This window comes from Cololabis saira, chromosome 4 (genome assembly GCF_033807715.1).
Source record: "Cololabis saira isolate AMF1-May2022 chromosome 4, fColSai1.1, whole genome shotgun sequence".
NCBI lineage: Eukaryota > Metazoa > Chordata > Actinopteri > Beloniformes > Belonidae > Cololabis > Cololabis saira.
In genome coordinates, this window is record NC_084590.1 from 5,609,558 (window position 1) to 5,635,511 (window position 25,954).

A 25,954-nucleotide genomic window follows, 5' to 3' on the forward strand; every position below is an offset into this window, starting at 1 on the left:
AATAAACAAGCAAAGCAGGTATAAAAATGTGTGAGTAGAGGGAGCAAGAGCACTCTCTGCTGGTTGAAAAAGCTTACAGCACCGGGTATTCCCAGGCGGTCTCCCATCCAAGTACTAACCCGGCCCGACCCTGCTTAGCTTCCGAGATCAGACGAGATCGGGCGTATTCAGGCTGGTATGGCCGTAAGCGAAAGCTGAACCCTGAAATAGCTCTTATATAGTGTTCACTTCTTGGCAACCACATCCCCGATGTCTGAGACGGAGAGTAAAACCGGTATGTTCCAGAGTCAGTGGATCATTCACAAGTGGAGCTGGTGGATTGTAGCGGAGCTGAAACTCTGCAGCTGCCGTGTGTCGGTGTTTATGAGACACTTCACTCCCACATGTTCACCGGGGGGTTGTTGTCACATTGTGAGTGTCTAAAATAAGAGGCTGTGAACGGGTGAATAGGAAAAAGGCTAAATCGCTTTGCAGAGCCTATAAGTAGCTGAACTAAAGAAATAAACTATAGGAGCGCCATCCATTTATTTTAAGGAGTAACTCGGTCGTCAAAGGACAGCATACGGATGTTTGTGTTGTTCAGTTATGATGAAAAAAACACAAACGTGACAGTACACTCGGTAAGTGCGCGTATCCACCTTATTCCTGGAGGCTCTACTGTAGAAGACAGTTGTGAAGCCGCAGCTGCCGCTTACGACCATACCGCCATGAACCAGCAGAGGGCGCTGTTGCTACGTTTGGGAACATGTGCACATTCATCCTCGTTTGCAGCAAATCAGCTCCAGCTTCAGACGCGTAGCGTTCAAATGCTTCAAGTGCTTGCTCTTCCACGAAGAATAGTGGAAGAGCAAGCACACGTAATAGCACACATTAGAGTGAGTAGTAGTAGTAGTAGTAAACCTTTATTTTACCAGGCAAGAATTGCTAAGAATACATTCTTATTTAAGGCAATGGCCTGGTAGGAGGTGAAAGACCTCCTAAGGGGAAGGGAGAGGGGGAGTAACATTAAAATATAGACAATAAAAGCACATACAACAACAGTGACACAAAAGAAAAAGGAATAAAGACATAATGCAGTGACACACCACAGAATGACAGTTAGTTTGACCTACAGTGACACACAACAAGTTAAGTAAGGACAGAGACACTAAAAGTAAAAACAGTGATACTATACAACCATAAATGAAACAGTAACAAAACAACAGCAGTAACAGACGGTGTTAGTGAGGTTAGTGAGGTGACAGGATCAGAGAGAGCTTTAGCTGGGACAGCTGCAGGTATGGATTTAGTTATGACGTGTTTGAAGGAGTTGACAGAGGTAAGAGTTTGTAACTGTAAGGATTTTTGGAGTTGATTCCAGCTGTCGGTGCCAGCAACCTGGAAGGAGGAACGGCCCAGGGAAGAGTGCGTCAGTGGGGCATTTAACAGGATGAGAGGGGCAGAACGGGTGTTGTGTATAGGGGGAGGGCGCAGATGCAGAAGCTGTGTTAGGTAGGGAGGAGTAAGACCTAGGAGGGTTTTGAATACCAGCATCAGCCAGTGCATGTTGCACTTGGTTTCCAGGGGGGGCCAGTTTGCCAGGGTGTAGAGGTCACAGTGATGGGTCCTGTATGGGGCGTTGGTGGCAAATCGAATGGCGGAGTGGTATAGAACGTTGAGCCGTTCAAGTGCTCCTTTGCAGGCAGATCTATATATGACGTCACCGTAATCAAAATGTGGAAGCACAGTGAGCTGGACCAAGGAGCGTTTGGCAGTGGCAGTGAACGAGGAGCGGTTACGGTAAAGAAAGCTGAGCCTGGCCTTCACTTTTGACTGCAGAGAGGACAAGTGCTCAGTGAATGACAGGCTGCTATCTATCCAGACTCCCAGATATTTATAAGAGGATACCAGGTCAAGTTTATGGTCGTCAGCAGCCAGAATGGTACCATCTTGGACAGTGTGCTTACGACCAAACCACATGACCTTGGTTTTGCTGGAGTTTATGGATAGGCCGAGGGCAGAGAAACCAGACTGTACGGCTTGGAAGCTCTGTTGGAGTGTTTCCAGGGCGATTGCATGGGAGGGACCGGTGGCATAGAGCACTGTGTCGTCGGCATACAAGTGAATAGATGAGTTGGCAGCTGATTTAACTATATCATTTATGTAAATTGAGAATATGACCGGGGCTAATATTGAGCCCTGTGGAACACAACTTAAGATAAGATAGAAAGGAGTTGTGAAGAAATAAGGTCAGATTTCACAAATTGAGTGCGTCCAGTGAGATAGTTCTCGAACCAGGCTAACGAGCTGTTTGAAGCACCGATGGAGTTGAGGCGAACCAAAAGCTGTTTATGTACTACGTTGTAAAAGGCCTTAGCCAGGTCGATGAAGACGGCCACACAGTATTGCTTGTGAGTGAAGATGTATTTCTTTTCTTGTTATTATAAACAACAGAAAACCAGACACACACAGCCGTTTAAAAGCACAGCAGAAGTAGTGAAATTATTTTGCCACAGGACCATGAAAATATTCTAACTGTAATGGCAATCTAACAACAAAAAATGCCATGTGAGGGAATTTGAAGACATTTCCAACTCATGCTGGTTCCAAAAAAGGTGGTCCGACAGGGAGCTGTGTTCAACACTTTATTTTACATGTGCAAAGCTTCAAAAAACAACACCTACAATACCCGGGTGCTGAATGAGAGGTTAAAAAACAAGCTTGTGTATTATCAGACACATTAGGCTACTGGCGACAGAACAAACCATGCGGACACACACCCTCCATGCACGGTTGAAGAACTATGTGGCTTCCCAGCTCCTAATTCCCCTGCACCTGATCACCTGTGTCTCCCTTACCTAACCTCTGATTGACAATTAGCTCCTATGCCCACTGGTGTGCAGGTGATGCAATGACAACCTCCACCCACACACACACACACAGCACAACTCTAAATCGGCTACAACAACAACAGCAAGTAAGAAAGCAGTGGAGCATGAAGGTGAAACTTTTCTTTAGTCGCTAGACTGTGAGACTGTGTTAGATTGGGACCAGCTTCATGATACAACATCAAATCCATGACTGACTGCATTACAGAGTACATTCATTTCTGCGTATCTTCTCTTCTTCCAGGAGGATCAGTCTTTCCATAACAATGAGCCCTAGTTACGTGAAGGAGCTCTGGAAGAGGATGGAGAGAGTCTTTGTGGATGGACACAGAGACAAACACGGTACAGAAGAAGATGACAAGGAGGCAGAGGGAAAACAAGGATGCGTACAGAAGGAGGTCCAGGAGCTCAAACATCAGAGCGTGAGGGATGTGTTGTCTTGATAAACCACGTACGTACAGAGTCATACTGGACGGACGGCAGCTTCTCCCTCATCTCCCCACATCAGGAATCTAATACGCGTGCTGGTATTTGTGATCAAGTTTATGGTGTCGCTTGTTCATCCTGCATCAGCTTGATTGAACTGTTGGCCTCTTTTGGTTTACTGGAGATTATTACATTTCCTCCTCATGTCACATATCTGTCAACCTGAATCTGTTTGACTTTACGCCCTCCACCCACTCTCACCTCTTTCTTAGATTAGATTAAACTGTCCTTTATTTCTACCCTAATGGGGAAATTCACTTTTTTTATTGGATCCATCCAATAAACAAACAAACAAACAAACAAACAAACAAACAAACAAACAAACAAACAAACAAAGCAGGTATAAAAATGTGTGAGTAGAGGGAGCAAGAGCACTCTCTGCTGGTTGAAAAAGCTTACAGCACCGGGTATTCCCAGGCGGTCTCCCATCCAAGTACTAACCCGGCCCGACCCTGCTTAGCTTCCGAGATCAGACGAGATCGGGCGTATTCAGGCTGGTATGGCCGTAAGCGAAAGCTGAACCCTGAAATAGCTCTTATATAGTGTTCACTTCTCGGCAACCACATCCCCGATGTCTGAGACGGAGAGTAAAACCGGTGTGTTCAAGAGTCAGTGGATCTCATTCACAAGTGGAGCTGGTGGATTGTAGCGGAGCTGAAACTCTGCAGCTGCCGTGTGTCGGTGTTTATGAGACACTTCACTCCCACATGTTCACCGGGGGGTTGTTGTCACATTGTGAGTGTCTAAAATAAGAGGCTGTGAACGGGTGAATAGGAAAAAGGCTAAATCGCTTTGCAGAGCCTATAAGTAGCTGAACTAAAGAAATAAACTATAGGAGCGCCATCCATTTATTTTAAGGAGTAACTCGGTCGTCAAAGGACAGCATACGGATGTTTGTGTTGTTCAGTTATGATGAAAAAAACACAAACGTGACAGTACACTCGGTAAGTGCGCGTATCCACCTTATTCCTGGAGGCTCTACTGTAGAAGACAGTTGTGAAGCCGCAGCTGCCGCTTACGACCATACCGCCATGAACCAGCAGAGGGCGCTGTTGCTACGTTTGGGAACATGTGCACATTCATCCTCGTTTGCAGCAAATCAGCTCCAGCTTCAGACGCGTAGCGTTCAAATGCTTCAAGTGCTTGCTCTTCCACGAAGAATAGTGGAAGAGCAAGCACACGTAATAGCACACATTAGAGTGAGTAGTAGTAGTAGTAGTAAACCTTTATTTTACCAGGCAAGAATTGCTAAGAATACATTCTTATTTAAGGCAATGGCCTGGTAGGAGGTGAAAGACCTCCTAAGGGGAAGGGAGAGGGGGAGTAACATTAAAATATAGACAATAAAAGCACATACAACAACAGTGACACAAAAGAAAAAGGAATAAAGACATAATGCAGTGACACACCACAGAATGACAGTTAGTTTGACCTACAGTGACACACAACAAGTTAAGTAAGGACAGAGACACTAAAAGTAAAAACAGTGATACTATACAACCATAAATGAAACAGTAACAAAACAACAGCAGTAACAGACGGTGTTAGTGAGGTTAGTGAGGTGACAGGATCAGAGAGAGCTTTAGCTGGGACAGCTGCAGGTATGGATTTAGTTATGACGTGTTTGAAGGAGTTGACAGAGGTAAGAGTTTGTAACTGTAAGGATTTTTGGAGTTGATTCCAGCTGTCGGCAGCAGCAACCTGGAAGGAGGAACGGCCCAGGGAAGAGTGCGTCAGTGGGGCATTTAACAGGATGAGAGGGGCAGAACGGGAAATCTGACTGGATCACTGACTGGACTGTCGTTGGCTGCTAACCCTAACCCTAACCCTAACCCTAACCCTAACCCTAATAGCACACATTAGAGTGAAGATGTATTTCTTTTCTTGTTATTACAAACACCAGAAAACCAGACACACACAGCTGTTTAAAAGCACAGCAGAAGTAGTGAAATTATTTTGCCACAGGACCATGAAAATATTATAACTGTAATGGCAATCTAACAACAAAAAATGCCATGTGAGGGAATTTGAAGACATTTCCAACTCATGCTGGTTCCAAAAAAAGTGGTCCGACAGGGAGCTGCGTTCAACACTTTATTTTACATGTGCAAAGCTTCAAAAAACAACACCTACAATACCCGGGTGCTGAATGAGAGGTTAAAAAACGAGCTTGTGTATCATCAGACACATTAGGCTACTGGTGAAAGAACAAACCATGCGGACACACACACTCCATGCACGGTTGAAGAACTATGTGGCTTCCCAGCTCCTAATTCCCCTGCACCTGATCACCTGTGTCTCCCTTACCTAACCTCTGATTGACAATTACCTCCTATGCCCACTGGTGCGCAGGTGATGCAATGACAACCTCCACCCACATGCACACATACACACACACACAGCACAACTCTAAATCGGCTACAACAACAGCAGCAAGTAAGAAAGCAGTGCAGCATGAAGGTGAAACTTTTCTTTAGTCGCTAGACTGTGAGACTGTGTTAGATTGGGACCAGCTTCATGATACAACATCAAATCCATGACTGACTGCATTACAGAGTACATTCATTTCTGCGTATCTTCTCTTCTTCCAGGAGGATCAGTCTTTCCATAACAATGAGCCCTAGTTACGTGAAGGAGCTCTGGAAGAGGATGGAGAGAGTCTTTGTGGATGGACACAGAGACAAACACGGTACAGAAGAAGATGACAAGGAGGCAGAGGGAGAACAAGGATGCGTACAGAAGGAGGTCCAGGAGCTCAAACATCAGAGCGTGAGGGATGTGTTGTCTTGATAAACCACGTACGTACAGAGTCATACTGGACGGACGGCAGCTTCTCCCTCATCTCCCCACATCAGGAATCTAATACGCGTGCTGGTATTTGTGATCAAGTTTATGGTGTCGCTTGTTCATCCTGCATCAGCTTGATTGAACTGTTGGCCTCTTTTGGTTTACTGGAGATTATTACATTTCCTCCTCATGTCACATATCTGTCAACCTGAATCTGTTTGACTTTACGCCCTCCACCCACTCTCACCTCTTTCTTAGATTAGATTAAACTGTCCTTTATTTCTACCCTAATGGGGAAATTCACTTTTTTTATTGGATCCATCCAATAAACAAACAAACAAACAAACAAACAAACAAACAAACAAACAAACAAACAAAGCAGGTATAAAAATGTGTGAGTAGAGGGAGCAAGAGCACTCTCTGCTGGTTGAAAAAGCTTACAGCACCGGGTATTCCCAGGCGGTCTCCCATCCAAGTACTAACCCGGCCCGACCCTGCTTAGCTTCCGAGATCAGACGAGATCGGGCGTATTCAGGCTGGTATGGCCGTAAGCGAAAGCTGAACCCTGAAATAGCTCTTATATAGTGTTCACTTCTCGGCAACCACATCCCCGATGTCTGAGACGGAGAGTAAAACCGGTGTGTTCAAGAGTCAGTGGATCATTCACAAGTGGAGCTGGTGGATTGTAGCGGAGCTGAAACTCTGCAGCTGCCGTGTGTCGGTGTTTATGAGACACTTCACTCCCACATGTTCACCGGGGGGTTGTTGTCACATTGTGAGTGTCTAAAATAAGAGGCTGTGAACGGGTGAATAGGAAAAAGGCTAAATCGCTTTGCAGAGCCTATAAGTAGCTGAACTAAAGAAATAAACTATAGGAGCGCCATCCATTTATTTTAAGGAGTAACTCGGTCGTCAAAGGACAGCATACGGATGTTTGTGTTGTTCAGTTATGATGAAAAAAACACAAACGTGACAGTACACTCGGTAAGTGCGCGTATCCACCTTATTCCTGGAGGCTCTACTGTAGAAGACAGTTGTGAAGCCGCAGCTGCCGCTTACGACCATACCGCCATGAACCAGCAGAGGGCGCTGTTGCTACGTTTGGGAACATGTGCACATTCATCCTCGTTTGCAGGGTTAGGGTTAGGGTTAGGGTTAGGGTTAGGGTTAGGTGAAACTTTTCTTTAGTCGCTAGACTGTGAGACTGTGTTAGATTGGGACCAGCTTCATGATACAACATCAAATCCATGACTGACTGCATTACAGAGTACATTCATTTCTGCGTATCTTCTCTTCTTCCAGGAGGATCAGTCTTTCCATAACAATGAGCCCTAGTTACGTGAAGGAGCTCTGGAAGAGGATGGAGAGAGTCTTTGTGGATGGACACAGAGACAAACACGGTACAGAAGAAGATGACAAGGAGGCAGAGGGAGAACAAGGATGCGTACAGAAGGAGGTCCAGGAGCTCAAACATCAGAGCGTGAGGGATGTGTTGTCTTGATAAACCACGTACGTACAGAGTCATACTGGACGGACGGCAGCTTCTCCCTCATCTCCCCACATCAGGAATCTAATACGCGTGCTGGTATTTGTGATCAAGTTTATGGTGTCGCTTGTTCATCCTGCATCAGCTTGATTGAACTGTTGGCCTCTTTTGGTTTACTGGAGATTATTACATTTCCTCCTCATGTCACATATCTGTCAACCTGAATCTGTTTGACTTTACGCCCTCCACCCACTCTCACCTCTTTCTTAGATTAGATTAAACTGTCCTTTATTTCTACCCTAATGGGGAAATTCACTTTTTTTATTGGATCCATCCAATAAACAAACAAACAAACAAACAAACAAACAAACAAACAAACAAACAAACAAAGCAGGTATAAAAATGTGTGAGTAGAGGGAGCAAGAGCACTCTCTGCTGGTTGAAAAAGCTTACAGCACCGGGTATTCCCAGGCGGTCTCCCATCCAAGTACTAACCCGGCCCGACCCTGCTTAGCTTCCGAGATCAGACGAGATCGGGCGTATTCAGGCTGGTATGGCCGTAAGCGAAAGCTGAACCCTGAAATAGCTCTTATATAGTGTTCACTTCTCGGCAACCACATCCCCGATGTCTGAGACGGAGAGTAAAACCGGTGTGTTCAAGAGTCAGTGGATCTCATTCACAAGTGGAGCTGGTGGATTGTAGCGGAGCTGAAACTCTGCAGCTGCCGTGTGTCGGTGTTTATGAGACACTTCACTCCCACATGTTCACCGGGGGGTTGTTGTCACATTGTGAGTGTCTAAAATAAGAGGCTGTGAACGGGTGAATAGGAAAAAGGCTAAATCGCTTTGCAGAGCCTATAAGTAGCTGAACTAAAGAAATAAACTATAGGAGCGCCATCCATTTATTTTAAGGAGTAACTCGGTCGTCAAAGGACAGCATACGGATGTTTGTGTTGTTCAGTTATGATGAAAAAAACACAAACGTGACAGTACACTCGGTAAGTGCGCGTATCCACCTTATTCCTGGAGGCTCTACTGTAGAAGACAGTTGTGAAGCCGCAGCTGCCGCTTACGACCATACCGCCATGAACCAGCAGAGGGCGCTGTTGCTACGTTTGGGAACATGTGCACATTCATCCTCGTTTGCAGCAAATCAGCTCCAGCTTCAGACGCGTAGCGTTCAAATGCTTCAAGTGCTTGCTCTTCCACGAAGAATAGTGGAAGAGCAAGCACACGTAATAGCACACATTAGAGTGAGTAGTAGTAGTAGTAGTAAACCTTTATTTTACCAGGCAAGAATTGCTAAGAATACATTCTTATTTAAGGCAATGGCCTGGTAGGAGGTGAAAGACCTCCTAAGGGGAAGGGAGAGGGGGAGTAACATTAAAATATAGACAATAAAAGCACATACAACAACAGTGACACAAAAGAAAAAGGAATAAAGACATAATGCAGTGACACACCACAGAATGACAGTTAGTTTGACCTACAGTGACACACAACAAGTTAAGTAAGGACAGAGACACTAAAAGTAAAAACAGTGATACTATACAACCATAAATGAAACAGTAACAAAACAACAGCAGTAACAGACGGTGTTAGTGAGGTTAGTGAGGTGACAGGATCAGAGAGAGCTTTAGCTGGGACAACTGCAGGTATGGATTTAGTTATGACATGTTTGAAGGAGTTGACAGAGGTAAGAGTTTGTAACTGTAAGGATTTTTGGAGTTGATTCCAGCTGTCGGCAGCAGCAACCTGGAAGGAGGAACGGCCCAGGGAAGAGTGCGTCAGTGGGGCATTTAACAGGATGAGAGGGGCAGAACGGGAAATCTGACTGGATCACTGACTGGACTGTCGTTGGCTGCTAACCCTAACCCTAACCCTAACCCTAACCCTAACCCTAATAGCACACATTAGAGTGAAGATGTATTTCTTTTCTTGTTATTACAAACACCAGAAAACCAGACACACACAGCTGTTTAAAAGCACAGCAGAAGTAGTGAAATTATTTTGCCACAGGACCATGAAAATATTATAACTGTAATGGCAATCTAACAACAAAAAATGCCATGTGAGGGAATTTGAAGACATTTCCAACTCATGCTGGTTCCAAAAAAAGTGGTCCGACAGGGAGCTGCGTTCAACACTTTATTTTACATGTGCAAAGCTTCAAAAAACAACACCTACAATACCCGGGTGCTGAATGAGAGGTTAAAAAACGAGCTTGTGTATCATCAGACACATTAGGCTACTGGTGAAAGAACAAACCATGCGGACACACACACTCCATGCACGGTTGAAGAACTATGTGGCTTCCCAGCTCCTAATTCCCCTGCACCTGATCACCTGTGTCTCCCTTACCTAACCTCTGATTGACAATTACCTCCTATGCCCACTGGTGTGCAGGTGATGCAATGACAACCTCCACCCACACGCACACATACACACACACACAGCACAACTCTAAATCGGCTACAACAACAGCAGCAAGTAAGAAAGCAGTGCAGCATGAAGGTGAAACTTTTCTTTAGTCGCTAGACTGTGAGACTGTGTTAGATTGGGACCAGCTTCATGATACAACATCAAATCCATGACTGACTGCATTACAGAGTACATTCATTTCTGCGTATCTTCTCTTCTTCCAGGAGGATCAGTCTTTCCATAACAATGAGCCCTAGTTACGTGAAGGAGCTCTGGAAGAGGATGGAGAGAGTCTTTGTGGATGGACACAGAGACAAACACGGTACAGAAGAAGATGACAAGGAGGCAGAGGGAGAACAAGGATGCAAACAGAAGGAGGTCCAGGAGCTCAAACAATCAGAGCGTGAGGGATGTGTTGTCTTGATAAACCACGTACGTACAGAGTCATACTGGACAGACGGCAGCTTCTCCCTCATCTCCCCACATCAGGAATCTAATACGCGTGCTGGTATTTGTGATCAAGTTTATGGTGTCGCTTGTTCATCCTGCATCAGCTTGATTGAACTGTTGGCCTCTTTTGGTTTACTGGACATTATTACATTTCCTCCTCATGTCACATATCTGTCAACCTGAATCTGTTTGACTTTACGCCCTCCACCCACTCTCACCTCTTTCTTAGATTAGATTAAACTGTCCTTTATTTCTACCTTAATGGGGAAATTCACTTTTTTTATTGGATCCATCCAATAAACAAACAAACAAACAAACAAACAAACAAACAAACAAACAAACAAACAAACAAACAAACAAACAAACAAACAAACAAACAAACCAACAAACAAACAAAGCAGGTATAAACATATGTGAGTAGAGGGAGCAAGAGCACTCTCTGCTGGTTGAAAAAGCTTACAGCACCGGGTATTCCCAGGCGGTCTCCCATCCAAGTACTAACCCGGCCCGACCCTGCTTAGCTTCCGAGATCAGACGAGATCGGGCGTATTCAGGCTGGTATGGCCGTAAGCGAAAGCTGAACTCTGAAATAGCTCTTATATAGTGTTCACTTCTCGGCAACCACATCCCCGATGTCTGAGACGGAGAGTAAAACCAGTGTGTTCAAGAGTCAGTGGAGCTCATTCACAAGTGGAGCTGGTGGATTGTAGCGGAGCTGAAACTCTGCAGCTGCCGTGTGTCGGTGTTTATGAGACACTTCACTCCCACATGTTCATCGGGGGGTTGTTGTCACATTGTGAGTGTCTAAAATAAGGGGCTGTGAATGGGTGAATAGGAAAAAGACTAAATCGCTTTGCAGAGCCTATAAGTATAATATAAATAACTAGCATCCTGCTTGTTGAGCTGCATGTAATTCTACTGAATGCAAAAGATGATGCATACTGTCTGACTCTGTTACAAGATCTGCCCTTGTGCTCTCAGATGTCTGCCGTCTTCATTGTATCCCGGTCTGAAGAAGGAAGCTTGAAACTGTGAAATCTGACTGGATCACTGACTGGACTGTCGTTGGCTGCTAACCCTAAACCTAACCCTAACCCTAACCCTAACCCTAAACCTAATAGCTTCTTTTCTTGTTATTTTAAACAACACCAGAAAACCAGACACACACAGCTGTTTAAAAGCACAGCAGAAGTAGTGACATTATTTTGCCACAGGACCATGAAAATATTATAACTGTAATGGCAATCTAACAACAAAATATGCCATGTGAGGGAATTTGAAGACATTTCCAACTCATGCTGGTTCCAAAAAAAGTGGTCCGACAGGGAGCTGCGTTCAACACTTTATTTTACATGTGCAAAGCTTCAAAAAACAACACCTACAATACCCGGGTGCTGAATGAGAGGTTAAAAAACAAGCTCGTGTATTATCAAAAACAACACATTATGCATTGAGTTGATTTGAAGATGTCTTCCAGCTCAAGATGAAACATTTTACCAAGCATTCTTATTAGTTATTCCCACTGATTTTAAGACTCTAATAGCAATCCAATAACACATAATCTTGCTATCTAATCGTTACATTTTAGCACACAGAAGTTGTCGTGGATGACACTGTATTTAAAGTTTTGTCATGACCAAAAAAACCAAACGCCAGCTTTTCTTCTTGTACGAATGAGTTCCAATTGCTTTCAGTGATATTGATTTAACACATGCATTGGTCTCTATAGCTGTGTTCACACTGCCAGCCCAATATGCAATAACTAGCATCCTGCTTGTTGAGCTGCATGTAATTCTACTGAGTGCAAAAGATGATGCATACTGTCTGACTCTGTTACAAGATCTGCCCTTGTCCTCTCAGATGTCTGCCGTCTTCATTGCATCCCGGTCTGAAGGAGGAAGCTTGAAACTGTGAAATCTGACTGGATCACTGACTGGACTATCGTTGGCTGCTAACCCTAACCCTAACCCTAACCCTAACCCTAACCCTAATAGCACACATTAGAGTGAAGATGTATTTCTTTTCTTGTTATTATAAACAACACCAGAAAACCAGACACACACAGCTGTTTAAAAGCACAGCAGAAGTAGTGACATTATTTTGCCACAGGACCATGAAAATATTATAATTGTAATGGCAATCTAACAACAAAAAATGCCATGTGAGGGAATTTGAAGACATTTCCAACTCATGCTGGTTCCAAAAAAAGTGGTCCGACAGGGAGCTGCGTTCAACACTTTATTTTACATGTGCAAAGCTTCAAAAAACACCACCTACAATACCCGGGTGCTGAATGAGAGGTTAAAAAACGAGCTTGTGTATTATCAGACACATTAGGCTACTGGCGACAGAACAAACCATGCGGACACACACACTCCATGCACGGTTGAAGAACTATGTGGCTTCCCAGCTCCTAATTCCCCTGCACCTGATCACCTGTGTCTCCCTTACCTAACCTCTGATTGACAATTACCTTCTATGCCCACTGGTGTGCAGGTGATGCAATGACAACCTCCACCCACACGCACACATACACACACACACAGCACAACTCTAAATCGGCTACAACAACAGCAGCAAGTAAGAAAGCATTGCAGCATGAAGGTGAAACTTTTCTTTAGTCGCTAGACTGTGAGACTGTGTTAGATTGGGACCAGCTTCATGATACAACATCAAATCCATGACTGACTGCATTACAGAGTACATTCATTTCTGCGTATCTTCTCTTCTTCCAGGAGGATCAGTCTTTCCATAACAATGAGCCCTAGTTACGTGAAGGAGCTCTGGAAGAGGATGGAGAGAGTCTTTGTGGATGGACACAGAGACAAACACGGTACAGAAGAAGATGACAAGGAGGCAGAGGGAGAACAAGGAGGCAGAGGGAGAACAAGGAGTCGTACAGAAGGAGAACAAGGATGCAGAGGGAGAACAAGGAGGCAGAGGGAGAACAAGGATGCAGAGGGAGAACAAGGAGGCAGAGGGAGAACAAGGAGGCAGAGGGAGAACAAGGAGGCAGAGGGAGAACAAGGAGGCAGAGGGAGAACAAGGATGCAGAGGGAGAACAAGGAGGCAGAGGGAGAACAAGGAGGTAGAGGGAGAACAAGGAGGCAGAGGGAGAACAAGGAGGCAGAGGGAGAACAAGGAGGCAGAGGGAGAACAAGGATGCAGAGGGAGAACAAGGAGGCAGAGGGAGAACAAGGAGGCAGAGGGAGAACAAGGATGCAGAGGGAGAACAAGGAGGCAGAGGGAGAACAAGGATGCAAACAGAAGGAGGTCCAGGAGCTCAAACATCAGAGCGTGAGGGATGTGTTGTCTTGATAAACCACGTACGTACAGAGTCAGACTGGACGGACGGACGGCAGCTTCTCCCTCATCTCCCCACATCAGGAATCTGATACGCCTGCTGGTATTTGTGATCAAGTTTATGGTGTGGCTTGTTCATCCTGCATCAGCTTGATTGAACTGTTCACCTCTTTTGGTTTACTGGAGATTATTACATTTCCTCCTCATGTCACATATCTGTCAACCTGAATCTGTTTGACTTTACGCCCCCCACCCACTCTCACCTCTTTCTTAGATTAGATTAAACTGTCCTTTATTTCTACCTTAATGGGGAAATTCACTTTTTTTATTGGACCATCCAATAAACAAATAAACAAATAAACAAACAAACAAACAAACAAACAAACAAACAAACAAACAAAGCAGGTATAAAAATGTGTGAGTAGAGGGAGCAAGAACACTCTCTGCTGGTTGAAAAAGCTTACAGCACCGGGTACTCCCAGGCGGTCTCCCATCCAAGTACTAACCCGGCCCGACCCTGCTTAGCTTCCGAGATCAGACGAGATCGGGCGTATTCAGGCTGGTATGGCCGTAAGCGAAAGCTGAACCCTGAAATAGCTCTTATATAGTGTTCACTTCTCGGCAACCACATCCCCGATGTCTGAGGCGGAGAGTAAAACCGGTGTGTTCAAGAGTCAGTGGAGCTCATTCACAAGTGGAGCTGGTGGATTGTAGCGGAGCTGAAACTCTGCAGCTGCCGTGTGTCGGTGTTTATGAGACACTTCACTCCCACATGTTCACCGGGGGGTTGTTGTCACATTGTGAGTGTCTAAAATAAGAGGCTGTGAATGGGTGAATAGGAAAAAGACTAAATCGCTTTGCAGAGCCTATAAGTATAATATAAATAACTAGCATCCTGCTTGTTGAGCTGCATGTAATTCTACTGAATGCAAAAGATGATGCATACTGTCTGAAACAGTTACAAGATCTGCCCTTGTGCTCTCAGATGTCCGCCGTCTTCATTGTATCCCGGTCTGAAGAAGGAAGCTTGAAACTGTGAAATCTGACTGGATCACTGACTGGACTGTCGTTGGCTGCTAACCCTAACCCTAACCCTAACCCTAATAGCTTCTTTTCTTGTTATTATAAACAACACCAGAAAACCAGACACACAAAGCTGTTTAAAAGCACAGCAGAAGTAGTGACATTATTTTGCCACAGGACCATGAAAATATTATAACTGTAATGGCAATCTAACAACAAAATATGCCATGTGAGGGAATTTGAAGACATTTCCAACTCATGCTGGTTCCAAAAAAAGTGGTCCGACAGGGAGCTGCGTTCAACACTTTATTTTACATGTGCAAAGCTTGAAAAAACAACACCTACAATACCCGGGTGCTGAATGAGAGGTTAAAAAACAAGCTCCTGTATTATCAAAAACAACACATTATGCATTGAGTTGATTTGAAGATGTCTTCCAGCTCAAGATGAAACATTTTACCAAGCATTCTTATTAGTTATTCCCACTGATTTTAAGACTCTAATACCAATCCAATAACACATAATCTTGCTATCTAATCGTTACATTTTAGCACACAGAAGTTGTCGTGGATGACACTGTATTTAAAGTTTTGTCATGACCAAAAAAACCAAACGCCAGCTTTTCTTCTTGTACGAATGAGTTCCAATTGCTTTCAGTGATATTGATTTAACACATGCATTGGTCTCTATAGCTGTGTTCACACTGCCAGCCCAATATGCAATAACTAGCATCCTGCTTGTTGAGCTGCATGTAATTCTACTGAGTGCAAAAGATGATGCATACTGTCTGACTCTGTTACAAGATCTGCCCTTGTCCTCTCAGATGTCTGCCGTCTTCATTGCATCCCGGTCTGAAGGAGGAAGCTTGAAACTGTGAAATCTGACTGGATCACTGACTGGACTATCGTTGGCTGCTAACCCTAACCCTAACCCTAACCCTAACCCTAATAGCACACATTAGAGTGAAGATGTATTTCTTTTCTTGTTATTATAAACAACACCAGAAAACCAGACACACACAGCTGTTTAAAAGCACAGCAGAAGTAGTGACATTATTTTGCCACAGGACCATGAAAATATTATAATTGTAATGGCAATCTAACAACAAAAAATGCCATGTGAGGGAATTTGAAGACATTTCCAACTCATGCTGGTTCCAAAAAAAGTGGTCCGACAGGGAGCTGCGTTCAACACTTTATTTTACATGTGCAAAGCTTCAAAAAACACCACCTACAATACCCGGGTGCTGAATGAGAGGTTAAAAAACGAGCTTGTGTATTATCAGACACATTAGGCTACTGGCGACAGAACAAACCATGCGGACACACACACTCCATGCACGGTTGAAGAACTATGTGGCTTCCCAGCTCCTAATTCCCCTGCACCTGATCACCTGTGTCTCCCTTACCTAACCTCTGATTGACAATTACCTCCTATGCCCACTGGTGCGCAGGTGATGCAATGACAACCTCCACCCACACGCACACATACACACACACACAGCACAACTCTAAATCGGCTACAACAACAGCAGCAAGTAAGAAAGCAGTGCAGCATGAAGGTGAAACTTTTCTTTAGTCGCTAGACTGTGAGACTGTGTTAGATTGGGACCAGCTTCATGATACAACATCAAATCCATGACTGACTGCATTACAGAGTACATTCATTTCTGCGTATCTTCTCTTCTTCCAGGAGGATCAGTCTTTCCATAACAATGAGCCCTAGTTACGTGAAGGAGCTCTGGAAGAGGATGGAGAGAGTCTTTGTGGATGGACACAGAGACAAACACGGTACAGAAGAAGATGACAAGGAGGCAGAGGGAGAACAAGGAGGCAGAGGGAGAACAAGGAGTCGTACAGAAGGAGAACAAGGATGCAGAGGGAGAACAAGGAGGCAGAGGGAGAACAAGGATGCAGAGGGAGAACAAGGAGGCAGAGGGAGAACAAGGAGGCAGAGGGAGAACAAGGAGGCAGAGGGAGAACAAGGAGGCAGAGGGAGAACAAGGATGCAAAGGGAGAACAAGGAGGCAGAGGGAGAACAAGGAGGTAGAGGGAGAACAAGGAGGCAGAGGGAGAACAAGGAGGTAGAGGGAGAACAAGGAGGCAGAGGGAGAACAAGGAGGTAGAGGGAGAACAAGGAGGCAGAGGGAGAACAAGGATGCAGAGGGAGAACAAGGATGCAGAGGGAGAACAAGGATGCAGAGGGAGAACAAGGAGGCAGAGGGAGAACAAGGAGGCAGAGGGAGAACAAGGATGCAGAGGGAGAACAAGGAGGCAGAGGGAGAACAAGGATGCAAACAGAAGGAGGTCCAGGAGCTCAAACATCAGAGCGTGAGGGATGTGTTGTCTTGATAAACCACGTACGTACAGAGTCAGACTGGACGGACGGACGGCAGCTTCTCCCTCATCTCCCCACATCAGGAATCTGATACGCCTGCTGGTATTTGTGATCAAGTTTATGGTGTCGCTTGTTCATCCTGCATCAGCTTGATTGAACTGTTCACCTCTTTTGGTTTACTGGAGATTATTACATTTCCTCCTCATGTCACATATCTGTCAACCTGAATCTGTTTGACTTTACGCCCCCCACCCACTCTCACCTCTTTCTTAGATTAGATTAAACTGTCCTTTATTTCTACCTTAATGGGGAAATTCACTTTTTTTATTGGATCCATCCAATAAACAAATAAACAAACAAACAAACAAACAAACAAACAAACAAACAAACAAACAAACAAACAAAGCAGGTATAAAAATGTGTGAGTAGAGGGAGCAAGAGCACTCTCTGCTGGTTGAAAAAGCTTACAGCACCGGGTATTCCCAGGCGGTCTCCCATCCAAGTACTAACCCGGCCCGACCCTGCTTAGCTTCCGAGATCAGACGAGATCGGGCGTATTCAGGCTGGTATGGCCGTAAGCGAAAGCTGAACCCTGAAATAGCTCTTATATAGTGTTCACTTCTCGGCAACCACATCCCCGATGTCTGAGACGGAGAGTAAAACCGGTGTGTTCAAGAGTCAGTGGAGCTCATTCACAAGTGGAGCTGGTGGATTGTAACGGAGCTGAAACTCTGCAGCTGCCGTGTGTCGGTGTTTATGAGACGCCCCACTTCACTCCCACATGTTCACCGGGGGGTTGTTGTCACATTGTGACTGTCTAAAATAAGAGGCTGTGAACGGGTGAATAGGAAAAAGACTAAGGGTGCGTCCCAATACTCCCCCTCGCCCTCCTTTTCTTCCCTAACCCTAACTTTTGCGCGTTCCCGTGAAGGTAGTGGTGTCCCAATTCCTCTTTTCACCTAGGGGGAGGGGGCATAACGAGGGCTAGGGGCTGAGAATAGCCCCTTCAAATCGAGGGATTTCAGATGCTGACTTGGCGAGCGAGGGGGTATGAAAAAAAGAGGCTCTGCGTCGATTTGACTCGCCGACCGAAGGCAAACAGGCAGACTGGTCTCAGAGAAATAGAGAGAAATAATCCTGTGACTCGTCAGATTTGTTTTGGATGTTTCTGATATAATAGTCTTCAGAAACCACAAAGTAATCCAGCTGTTATCTGGGTAATTTACACACTTTCAGATAAAGTTGCGGAAGATCACGCCAGAATAAAGGGATTTATGGTTCCGCGTTACACCAACGCAGATCCTACGGCGGAGGTTACGCAACCTACGCCGTAGGCTCTGCGTCGATTTAACGCGGACCCAAGCTCCGGACCCGGCAGACAGAAATCTCTAAATTTCGGAGCAAATTTCTTAACAGGCGTAGCTACAACTGTTAGATTTCATCTATTAAACCAACATATTCCTAAATGATTTATTTCAGCCGGCGTGATTCTCAACAGAGCTGCGTCCCGGGAGAGAGTGTCTCTCCCGGGGCTGACGGAGCAGCCTGACCCGGCGGAGACGTCTCTTCTCGGGCTGTGAGCTGAGGCTGCTCCCCGGGGCCGGCGGCTCTTCTCATCTCCGAAAACATCGGGTCAAATTTCTTAACAGGCGTTATTTGGATAAACTGAGCCCCGGTTGGGGATCTTAAGGTTACCATTATACCTGAAAAAATATTAAAACTTAATAAAGTGCCATATTAACAGCGCTACAGCTGAAATTAAAACAGCTTTTGGCTCTCAGCTTCCTGATCAGGGAAGGGATGAAAACGAGGGGTAGGGGGATAATTGGGACAGGCACCTGGGCCAAGTGCCCTAGATCTCAAGTGCCCTAAAATCTCCCCCTTCTTTTTTAGGGCTTAGGGAAGAAAAGAAGTGCGAGTGGAGAAAAGAAGGGCGAGTGAAGGAGAATTGGGATTGGGCCTTAATCGCTTTGCAGAGCCTATAGGTATAATATAAATAACTAGCATCCTGCTTGTTGAGCTGAATGTAATTCTACTGAGTGCAAAAGATGATGCATACTGTCTGACTCTGTTACAAGATCTGCCCTTGTGCTCTCAGATGTCTGCCGTCTTCATTGTATCCCGGTCTGAAGGAGGAAGCTTGAAACTGTGAAATCTGACTGGATCACTGACTGGACTGTCGTTGGCTGCTAACCCTAACCCTAACCCTAACCCTAACCCTAAACCTAATAGCACACATTAGAGTGAAGATGTATTTCTTTTCTTGTTATTATAAACAACACCAGAAAACCAGACACACACAGCTGTTTAAAAGCACAGCAGAAGTAGTGACATTATTTTGCCACAGGACCATGAAAATATTATAACTGTAATGGCAATCTAACAACAAAAAATGCCATGTGAGGGAATTTGAAGACATTTCCAACTCATGCTGGTTCCAAAAAAAGTGGTCCGACAGGGAGCTGCGTTCAACACTTTATTTTACATGTGCAAAGCTTCAAAAAACACCACGTACAATACCCGGGTGCTGAATGAGAGGTTAAAAAACAAGCTCGTGTATTATCAGACACATTAGGCTACTGGCGACAGAACAAACCATGCGGACACACACACTCCATGCACGGTTGAAGAACTATGTGGCTTCCCAGCTCCTAATTCCCCTGCACCTGATCACCTGTGTCTCCCTTACCTAACCTCTGATTGACAATTACCTCCTATGCCCACTGGTGTGCAGGTGATGCAATGACAACCTCCACCCACACACACACACACAGCACAACTCTAAATTGGCTACAACAACAACCGCAAGTAAGAAAGCAGTGGAGCATGAAGGTGAAACTTTTCTTTAGTCGCTAGACTGTGAGACTGTGTTAGATTGGGACCAGCTTCATGATACAACATCAAATCCATGACTGACTGCATTACAGAGTACATTCATTTCTGCGTATCTTCTCTTCTTCCAGGAGGATCAGTCTTTCCATAACAATGAGCCCTAGTTACGTGAAGGAGCTCTGGAAGAGGATGGAGAGAGTCTTTGTGGATGGACACAGAGACAAACACGGTACAGAAGAAGATGACAAGGAGGCAGAGGGAGAACAAGGAGGCAGAGGGAGAACAAGGATGCAAACAGAAGGAGGTCCAGGAGCTCAAACATCAGAGCGTGAGGGATGTGTTGTCTTGATAAACCACGTACGTACAGAGTCAGACTGGACGGACGGCAGCTTCTCCCTCATCTCCCCACATCAGGAATCTGATACGCCTGCTGGTATTTGTGTTAAAGTTTATGGTGTCGCTTGTTCATCCTGCATCAGCTTGATTGAACTGTTGGCCTCTTTTGGTTTACTGGAGATTATTACATTTCCTCCTCATGTCACATATCTGTCAACCTGAATCTGTTTGACTTTACGCCCCCCACCCACTCTCACCTCTTTCTTAGATTAGATTAAACTGTCCTTTATTTCTACCTTAATGGGGAAATTCACTTTTTTTATTGGATCCATCCAATAAACAAATAAACAAATAAACAAACAAACAAACAAACAAACAAACAAACAAACAAACAAACAAACAAACAAACAAACAAAGCAGGTATAAAAATGTGTGAGTAGAGGGAGCAAGAGCACTCTCTGCTGGTTGAAAAAGCTTACAGCACCGGGTATTCCCAGGCGGTCTCCCAGCCAAGTCCCTATGCCGACCAATGGTTGAGCTCTGTTCAGCAGAGAGAGCGCTCAACCCGCCAATCATTGAGCGCTGTTGAGCAGCAGTGATCGCTCAACCCACCAATCATTGAGCGAGACACGTCTGTACGGCGGCCATGACAGTCTGACACCTCAGGGGACAGTTTGTAGAACTTCTAAAAGAAAAGAAAAAGGGGTTCAGCTGAGCAAGGCACTTTGGTCACTGGCTGTCAGTTCATGTGTCCATTTCCATTTTGTATCCATAAAGAGTATTGATTTGAAAGATTTGTTTAAACGTACTTAGTGATTTGCATGATTTAATTTCATCTTTGCAGTTGTTCCACAGATTAACTCCCTTCACTGATACACAATGGGTTTTGATTTTTGTTCGTACATGCTGTTTTTTAAAATTGCATATTCCCCTGAGATTGTGTTTATTTTCTTTTATTTGAAACAACTTCTGGATGTCTTGTGGCAACTGATGATGAGCTGATTCACAAGTGGAGGTGGTGGATTGTAGCGGAGCTGAAACTCTGCAGCTGCCGTGTGTCGGTGTTTATGAGACACTTCACTCCCACATGTTCACCGGGGGGTTGTTGTCACATTGTGAGTGTCTGGAACTGAGTTTAGCCCGTATGTTCTGTTATTTTCTCAAAATGTGTAGTAATGTCCCATAAAGGACACTACTGTTTAGTCAAAAATGTCAGTGTGAATGGGCTCTAATGGACTCCTTCATTGCTCCCTGCTGGTCCGTTCTGTTGTGAAAAGGAGTGGTTGGTCGGACCCAGATGTAGGAGAGCAGGAGTTCCCCAAAACAATGATTTATTAACAAAAAGCAGCGGCTTCCGGGTGCAAAAAGCGCTGCTGAGCAGGATACAAAAAAAACAGAACAAGAACCAAAAACCTGGAACATGGAAAACTACAAAAACCTGACATGGGAAACACGGAGGGAGGAAAACAGTAAGGACCAGCAGGGAACAGGGGAAAGACAAGACCAGATAGACCACAAGGGTTAACGAGACACACGTGCAGACGATCAGGGCAGATGGGAAACAGGAAAGTCAAACAAGAACTCAAACACAAAGACATGGGGTTCAAAATAATACAGGAAACTACCAAAACCGTAACACCTGCAGTTCCATCATCTGACCATCCCAGTGTTTACCTACACCTGTCTATGCAGATGCATCTGTAGGCAGAGCTGGTAGAGTAGCCAAAAATTGTACTCAAGTAAAAGTACTGTTACTTCAGAATAATATGACTCAAGTAGAAGTAAAAAGTAGTCATCCAAATAATGACTTGAGTAAAAGTAAAAAAGTACTTGGTGAAAAAACTACTCAAGTACTGAGTAACTGTTGAGTAACGTCTGATTTATTTTTTTAACACAACCATTCAAACAGACAAAAGTACAAAATAATCATCTTCAGGTAAATGAAATCAATAAAATACATTAAAATTAATACAAAATAACAAATAGATTAAATTAAAATAATCTTAAAGTAAATTCAAGTACTTCAAATACATAATAAAATAAATAAAATAACAGAATAAAAAAATAAATTAAGCACAAGTAGCACAAAATTTCAAGCCTTTGTACTTTTCTTTTTTGACCAGGCAGAACTAGAACAAACAGGAACTCATAGAAACTCTGTGTGTGTTTGAGTCTGTGTAAATGTGACAAAACATGCAAAAACAAACATTTTTCCCAAAGAATCACCCAGTGATGTCATGAGATTGACGCGTACGTGGATAAAAGGGATAAAAGAAAAGTAACAGCTCAACGTAGCCTAATGTAGCGGAGTAAGAGGAACAGTTTCTTCTTCACAAATCTACTCAAGTAAAAGTAAAAAGTATAGTGATTCAAAACTACTCCTAAAAGTACAACATTTCCCAAAATTTACTCAAGTAAATGTAACAGAGTAAATGTAACTCGTTACTACCCACCTCTGTCTGTAGGATATTTAACCTGTCAGTCATGCAAAGTTAACAAAGTCACATGTTCATTAATTTTGGATTTAATTGAAAGCTGACATGCAGTCCAGTTGTCTGACCACCTCAGTGTTTGCTTTCTACACCTGTTTATGAAGGAATGAATGTGTATATTTTGTCTTATGTAATGTTGACAGTACATTTATGCCTTTCCTCTCTTTCCCTCCTCCTATCTCCCTCCTCTTTTCTTCCTCCACCCAGCTGGTCTTCAGCAGGAGGATCCCCCCTTATGCTCCAGGTCCTGGTCCAGGTTTCTACCTCATTATGGTCCTGGTCCAGGTTTCCCCCTTATGATCCAGGTCCTGGTGCAGGTTTCCCCCTTATGATCCAGGTCCTGGTCCAGGTTTCTTCCTCCTGAAGGGGAGTTTTTCTTGCCACTGTTTGACTTAAGGTTTTTCCCCCACTAAGGGAGTTTTACTTGCAATAGTTGCATTAATATTTGTTCAAGGTTCATGCCTTTGGTCTCTGAAAAGCGCCTAGAGATTATTTGTATTCTATTAGATGCAATATTGAAAAGTTGAATTGAATTTCATGCACTCTGAATCATGTTGTTGTTGAATTGTGCTATAGAAAAAAACTTGCCTTGCCTTGAATGGACAGTTTTTCTGTTATATTGTACAGAAAAAGAACTATGCGAATTTTGAAAAGTGGCATTTTAATGACGATAGGATATAAAATTAAAATTGGATTTTGAAGATTCTAAGTACTTTTTGCTCAGGTGTGTTCATATAGTTGGTGAAAATGAAAAAAAAAGTGCTGAACAAAAAGACACTATATTGTACATTTTTACAGTTTCTATATGTTTTAACATAGTTGTGTTTGGAAAGCAGCTTAGATGCTCTGAATTCTAAGGGTTAACCGAAGGGTGAAAATAAATAAATAAATAAAAAACTGAGAAAAGTGGCACCAATTTGTGTTGCATAAATTCAAAATTGATTCAAAAATGCATAAAACTCAACAATATTATAATTTTACAGTATAAAAATGATTGCACCATGCTCATTTATTCAGGTCTGAAAACTGGGCTCCATATCCATATCAGTGAGCAGTGGAATGAATGGCTATTTGTGGTTATATAACAGTAACAGTTGCCCTTTGGTCGGCTGAGGAACTGAAGGACATTTGGACCAGAAAACAGCAGATAAATCTCGAGTTAACATCACAACCCCCCAGCTCTTGTCATGAATATAGTTGCTGAGGGTATGAAAAGTGAGTTAATGATTAATCTGCTTTAGACCTTTCTCCAACCTGTAAAATGAATCATTAGGTGCTTGGTTTTAATGTGCTGACAGACGTGTTTTTTTTTGCTTTGACGAAGAACTATAGGGTTTTAATGAGGGTCCAAGGTAGTCTGTAATCATGCCTTTTCTGGTTTTGTGCACATGTTCGTCAATCAACACCAGTCAGCCCTGTTCAACTGGCATTTTTAGTCCTACATCCTTAAATGGTAAATGCCATAGGTTTTTTGAAGCCTCCTATAGCTGAACGTGTACACTTTAATTACATCTTGTACATCTGGTCCTTACAAACACCAGGAAACTGGACCACATTACACCAGGAAACTGGACCATATTACACCAGGAAACTGGATCATATTACACCAGGAAACTGGACCATATTACACCAGGAAACTGGACCATATTACACCAGGAAACTGGACCATATTACACCAGGAAACTGGACCACATTACACCAGGAAACTGGACCATATTACACCAGGAAACTGGACCATATTACACCAGGAAACTGGATCATATTACACCAGGAAACTGGACCATATTACACCAAGAAACTGGACCACATTACACCAGGAAACTGGACCATATTACACCAGGAAACTGGACCATATTACACCAGGAAACTGGACCACATTACACCAGGAAACTGGACCACATTACACCAGGAAACTGGACTATATTACACCAGGAAACTGGACCACATTACACCAGGAAACTGGACCATATTACACCAGGAAACTGGACCATATTACACCAGGAAACTGGACCATATTACACCAGGAAACTGGACCATATTACACCAGGAAACTGGACCACATTACACCAGGAAACTGGACCACATTACACCAGGAAACTGGACCATATTACACCAGGAAACTGGACCATATTACACCAGGAAACTGGACCATATTACACCAGGAAACTGGACCATATTACACCAGGAAACTGGACCATATTACACCAGGAAACTGGACCACATTACACCAGGAAACTGGACCATATTACACCAGGAAACTGGACCATATTACACCAGGAAACTGGACCATATTACACCAGGAAACTGGACCACATTACACCAGGAAACTGGACCATATTACACCAGGAAACTGGACCATATTACACCAGGAAACTGGACCACATTACACCAGGAAACTGGACCATATTACACCAGGAAACTGGACCATATTACACCAGGAAACTGGACCATATTACACCAGGAAACTGGACCATATTACACCAGGAAACTGGACCATATTACACCAGGAAACTGGACCACATTACACCAGGAAACTGGACCACATTACACCAGGAAACTGGACCATATTACACCAGAAACTGGACCATATTACACCAGGAAACTGGACCATATTACACCAGGAAACTGGACCATATTACACCAGGAAACTGGACCACATTACACCAGGAAACTGGACCATATTACACCAGGAAACTGGACCATATTACACCAGAAACTGGACCATATTACACCAGGAAACTGGACCATATTACACCAGGAAACTGGACCATATTACACCAGGAAACTGGACCATATTACACCAGGAAACTGGACCATATTACACCAGGAAACTGGACCATATTACACCAGGAAACTGGACCACATTACACCAGGAAACTGGACCATATTACACCAGGAAACTGGAACACATTACACCAGGAAACTGGACCACATTACACCAGGAAACTGGACCACATTACACCAGGAAACTGGACCATATTACACCAGGAAACTGGACCACATTACACCAGGAAACTGGACCACATTACACCAGGAAACTGGACTATATTACACCAGGAAACATGACCATATTACACCAGGAAACTGGACCACGTTACACCAGGAAACTGGACCATATTACACCAGGAAACTGG

General features: G+C 44.0%; 7 non-coding genes across 7 annotated transcripts; all 7 read right to left on the reverse strand.

Moving 5' to 3' along the window:
• Window positions 1–70: 70 nt before the first annotated feature.
• Window positions 71–189, reverse strand: LOC133442723 (5S ribosomal RNA). Its single transcript, XR_009782644.1, has one exon. It is a non-coding gene; the product is annotated as a 5S ribosomal RNA (ribosomal RNA).
• A 3,556-nt stretch (window positions 190–3,745) lies between these two features.
• On the reverse strand, window positions 3,746–3,864 carry LOC133442735 (5S ribosomal RNA). Its single transcript, XR_009782655.1, has one exon. It is a non-coding gene; the product is annotated as a 5S ribosomal RNA (ribosomal RNA).
• Window positions 3,865–6,574: 2,710 nt separating this feature from the next.
• Window positions 6,575–6,693, reverse strand: LOC133442737 (5S ribosomal RNA). The gene has a single exon (XR_009782657.1). It is a non-coding gene; the product is annotated as a 5S ribosomal RNA (ribosomal RNA).
• A 1,379-nt stretch (window positions 6,694–8,072) lies between these two features.
• LOC133442748 (5S ribosomal RNA) lies at window positions 8,073–8,191 on the reverse strand. The gene has a single exon (XR_009782668.1). It is a non-coding gene; the product is annotated as a 5S ribosomal RNA (ribosomal RNA).
• A 2,759-nt stretch (window positions 8,192–10,950) lies between these two features.
• Window positions 10,951–11,069, reverse strand: LOC133442620 (5S ribosomal RNA). The gene has a single exon (XR_009782565.1). It is a non-coding gene; the product is annotated as a 5S ribosomal RNA (ribosomal RNA).
• A 3,188-nt stretch (window positions 11,070–14,257) lies between these two features.
• Window positions 14,258–14,376, reverse strand: LOC133442643 (5S ribosomal RNA). The gene has a single exon (XR_009782585.1). It is a non-coding gene; the product is annotated as a 5S ribosomal RNA (ribosomal RNA).
• A 3,245-nt stretch (window positions 14,377–17,621) lies between these two features.
• LOC133442632 (5S ribosomal RNA) lies at window positions 17,622–17,740 on the reverse strand. Its single transcript, XR_009782576.1, has one exon. It is a non-coding gene; the product is annotated as a 5S ribosomal RNA (ribosomal RNA).
• Between the last annotated feature and the right edge of the window lie 8,214 nt (window positions 17,741–25,954).